Genomic DNA, 5000 nt, shown 5'->3' on the forward strand with positions numbered 1-5000 from the left:
GGGTTGTTACAAATTCGCTGTTATTGACATGACAATGATAATCCTGGTATTATTAAAATGTTAACAACACCGTACATTACTAAAAGTATCGAGTTTGTAAAATGTCAGTTAACTAAAAAGTACTTTGATTGGCGGCACTGCAAAATCATTCGGTGATTTCTTAGTAATAAATTGTTAACTCTATGGTAGGCTACTAATTAGCCTAATAAACAATGGACAAATTTTGACCACTCATCCTCTTCTGTATTCTTAAGCAATTACCGAATACAAGGCAATGAAACAGAGTCAAGGTGCTTAACCATTTTCTAACTGTCTCTACAATAAGCACTGAGTTCCCTTATGTTGGCTTATTTATAAAACAACATAAAAATTCTAATTTGCCAATAAAGCCGTAATAAATTAAATGACAACATTGAAAACAAGGACAAATCATTCCATAAACTGTTTCCAAGCAACTCGTTAACATTTCTAAATGTAATTTCGTTTGAAAAATATCTGTTAACTATGGTGGTAAAGCTTACGGTCGAACATATCTGCGTTTCCATGGAATACAAAAATGTTTTCACTGTAATTTTGGATTCACTATCATGTCTACTGCTATAAACATCGCCCATATCATTATTCAAACTGTATTATTTCTGTCTATATAACAAAATTTAAGAATGATCAGACTACACAATTCATATAACAAGAATCTGAATAAACATTCAATGTCCCTTTAGTTTTTTCTTCGGTGTTCCAGAGTTGTTGAATAACGCAATCGTTACGCTTAATCGTTTTCTGTTAACTTCACTTGGTTGACAGAAAATGGTATATTTGTAATGCAGGCCGGTCTGTGGTATTTTATTAATTTCTACTGTTAAAAGGAATAGCGAACTGATTTTCCTGTCCTGGTATGACCACATAGTTGTTTTTCATTGGTGACTAGGTCTCAAGCTAAAATCTGTTTGTAAAACTGCATTTGTCTCTAAATCAATACAATATATATATATATATATATATATATATATATATATATATATATATATATATATATATATATATATATATATATATATATATATATATATATATATATATTCAGGTTCGCTGGTCAAGACATGAACACTTCGGTAGGCTACCAGACATTTGATCGCCCAAGGGCTAGTACTAAACAAGGCGAAATACATTTAACGCCCCCCGCCAGGGGCTAGTACTAAACACGGCGAAACACTGTGGATGAATCAGTGTTTCGCAGTGTTCAATACTAACCCTCATGTGGAATTGGAGTTCGGACCCGAAAGGGTGGGCCATTCTCTACATGGGGACCATTGGGTTCGCTGTTCTCGACATGAAGATGCTGGGTTCTAATCTTGACATGATCCATATATATATATATATATATATATATATATATATATATATATATATATATATATATATATATATATATATATATATATATATATATATATATATGAATTAAAAGAAACTCAAACGCGTGCGTGCATACACATACATACATACATTCATACATACATACATATATGCATACATACACATACACACACACTAAAGAACCTATCTTTTATTATCTTGAAAGTATGTCGAGAATTTTCTCGTCAGCAAATGCGAGTGATACCGATTCTTTGCCCGATGTTCTGGGCCTGATACAGGTCTACAAAAGACACTGACACTGAACCATCACGGACAGGTGGCAGCCATACAAACACGAGGACATTTTTAACTCTTATTACAAAAATAAACTCTAGCCAGACAAACCTACCCGACTTATGCACATTTACTTTAACTTAAAAAATGACACAACCAACTTACACATACATTAATTCAACGCTGGCTATAGCTGGGTTAACAACGTTGAGGACCACGTGATCCTCAAGAACAAATGAACTGAACTTACAGAAAAAAGGGATTGCACTGTGATACTCGGTACTTTACACTTTACAAGGTAAGCTTCGCTACCAATAACATACTAAAGTGACTTTACTGACATGGGAAGAATTCTGGTCCGTTTGTGGGCCGCTTGACAATACAGAAAAACCGACTAAAATTCAACAAACTTACTTGAATCGACTCATCGTATAATGCTCTATCTCCGGACATGTTACATGTCCTTGCAAAATAGTGGACAGCCTTGATTCAACACGACAGAAATGGTAGTGCTGGACTTAGTCGCTCTGCACAGATTCGGCCATCAACCGGCTTTCTAGGTCGGACACACACCTGCTGCGGTTCCTGCTCGTTTGGATTTTTGGAGAAGAGTGGGCACAGACCGCTGCGCCGCAGTTTACACACGAACAGTTCCAGAATGTTCCATGATTCTAGATTTACCAAGACAACTCCTCATCTCAGTTTCTCTAGTGCAAACCTCTTGTAAAATAAGAGTACACCCTACCGTGCACTTTACAGAAACCAAGAACATGTTACAAATGGAATGGGATCAGTAATTTTCGAGTCAGAATCTCCACGCACCTCCACGTCAGCTCTACCCGACGCATCTTCGGCACTTTCGATTGCAACTTTTACGAACCTATATTAAAACGATTATTAAAACGATTAGATGGGAGTTTTACGTTGGCAAAAATCCTGCAGTAAATCTTTGTCAACAAATACACAATAATACAAGATTGTTTTCTGAGCAGATCACACGAGTCCAAATACTAAATTCCCCTTCTCAATAAGAATAATAATAACAATAATAATAGCATCCGAGCAGTTTTTATTAAAATAATTGCCACTTTACAATAATGTTTTAACATGTTTTACCGAATGATACGCTTTGTCAGAAAATTTTCCTCTCAACACCTCCTACCCCATTTTTAAATTTTTTAAATCTGAAGTTACGAAAATGTTTTATTTCTCTTTTTGTTTTTAACGTATTCAAGTAAAGCAGCCTTCAAGTTGGCGAGGATTTTACTTTGTGGAAACAGATTTGTCTAAAATTATGCATCATTATTTGCCTGCTTGTGTATCTTCTTTGTTTGGGCACAAAAATTGACCAAAGTGACAGGAAGGACCTCACATAAACCAGAGGAGGTTCTACAGTACAAAAGGTTCATTCGTATTGTGCAGCAGAGTCACGGACGTCATCAGGATTAGATGACAATTATACAAGTTTATTTCTTTTTAAAAACTATTTTAGAGGTCTTATTTTGATCTTCAGTGAGTAGGATATGTCTTTTTAGGTTCTGTCTCCCTAAAAAGACATAACGTACTAAATCAGCAGATAACCCATGGGATATATGAAGTGGCGAAGATCGCCAAGAAATCATTAATTGAAAACAAACTGGCAAAGATATATAGTGACATTCTAACCTAACCTAGCACTAGTTGCCGGGTCTTACCTACCACAATGATAAAAAAAGTAATACTCGGTGACGAAAATACAATTAAGATAATAGGATGATTAAATTTGATGTTTGCTGCCATAATGTAAGAGAAAGTAAATCCTGTAGCCTTCGATATATTATAATTAAACCGAAACCGACAGAAGAATTTTACGTGATTATTAGGATGGCCGTTTTTTTCTGTCATAAGGATCCACAGTCGATGATTTGCAAAATGAGTGAAAAAAATAACGTATTTCTTTGGATGGCTAATATTTAACTGCGCTAATGATACTACCAGTGATGCTGTAGTCGAAAATACAGAGAGAGGCGGAGGGGAGGCGGTAGGAATTCGTGAGCTATCACTTGCACATTCTTTGCGGTATTAAATGTTGTTAGTCTAATATTACATAGTAATTTTATTTGTTAAACCGGGGATATGAAAGCCAATTGATAAGCACATCAACAATGAACAGGGAACTCAGACAACATCCCCCATCCCCTTTTTTGACTTTTTTATAAAACTGCCGGTCTTCCAATAAATTTCCAGATTTAAGAAGTCCCCTATAGGTAAAAGAAAATGGACATTTAATGTCCATTTTCTTCTACCTATGTCACTTACAGCCATTTTCTTTGAGTAGGGAATAAGGGATGACTCTAAACATTAAAGAACATGAGCATTTTACTTACGGAAAGTCGATGGAGCTGCTAACCGTCCTAGTTGATTGTACTCCGTCCAGAGGTCCACACTGGCCTCTTATAGCAATCAACGACTTACCAAGGCTTTTTGTGGTTTAAGGCAACCCAGTCTAAACTGTTAACTAGCCACTGCATTTGCTATAATCTCTTACCTGTGGGAGAGGATAAGACGATTGTTAGTATTTATTCTCTTATCAAATCGTCTTCGCGATCGTGATTTCTTGATGATGTATTCAGATGAAAAAAAGATGTTCTCCGAGCTGTACTTTATTGGACAGACATCTTACAGGCATAGAAAAAGCTACAAAGTATATAAGCGTATATAATGATAGAAACAAACATATGAGCATCGAAGCTAAATACACAACAAGGAATCATGGCCTACTAAATGAAGTAGAACTTACATAATAGAAGTCTGTCAAATAGGATTCCATTATAAATATAAGAATAATTGATTACACTTATGCACTAAAATATTGCGCTATCATGATGCAACGCCACTGAAATGAACACGTCCACTGAGCGGAGTATCCCCGCGTTCGTTACATAAACATCTTGCAAGACGGCGTTACATAACGTCTTGCACTTATGAGACATACATGACATAAACCAACCAACGAAAAGCGCCATATTAAAAATCAGAATATACTTCAAATATAATGGCATGTATATAAGTATGTCAGCTACGTTTTAGAATTAAGTAATTTGATTTCTGTCTAACTAAAGCCATGCCATCATGATCTGCAATAAATAGAGAGAAATACATCCCTCGCCCCCAACCCCGCTTTCTTTCTCTATCTAACCTTGTAACTATAAGGAAAATATATACCACGTACAAGTACTGTCCAATATGACTGAGTCATTCTGCGACAGAAACTCAGATATCACTTATCTTACTTATGTGTGTATATATGTGTGTATGTATTTATATATATACATACATATATATATATATATATATATATATATATATAT

At 35.3% G+C, this 5000-nt stretch overlaps 1 long non-coding RNA gene across 1 annotated transcript in view; it reads right to left on the reverse strand.

The window, feature by feature from the left end:
- LOC136839791 (uncharacterized) overlaps window positions 1-4174 on the reverse strand; it is a 74294-nt gene extending 70120 nt beyond the window's left edge. Inside the window, exon 1 of the long non-coding RNA XR_010853466.1 lies at window positions 4017-4174. This is a non-coding gene — a long non-coding RNA (uncharacterized lncRNA). The remainder of the gene's footprint in view (window positions 1-4016) is intronic.
- Between the last annotated feature and the right edge of the window lie 826 nt (window positions 4175-5000).

This window comes from Macrobrachium rosenbergii, chromosome 6, assembly GCF_040412425.1.
Source record: "Macrobrachium rosenbergii isolate ZJJX-2024 chromosome 6, ASM4041242v1, whole genome shotgun sequence".
Lineage (NCBI taxonomy): Eukaryota > Metazoa > Arthropoda > Malacostraca > Decapoda > Palaemonidae > Macrobrachium > Macrobrachium rosenbergii.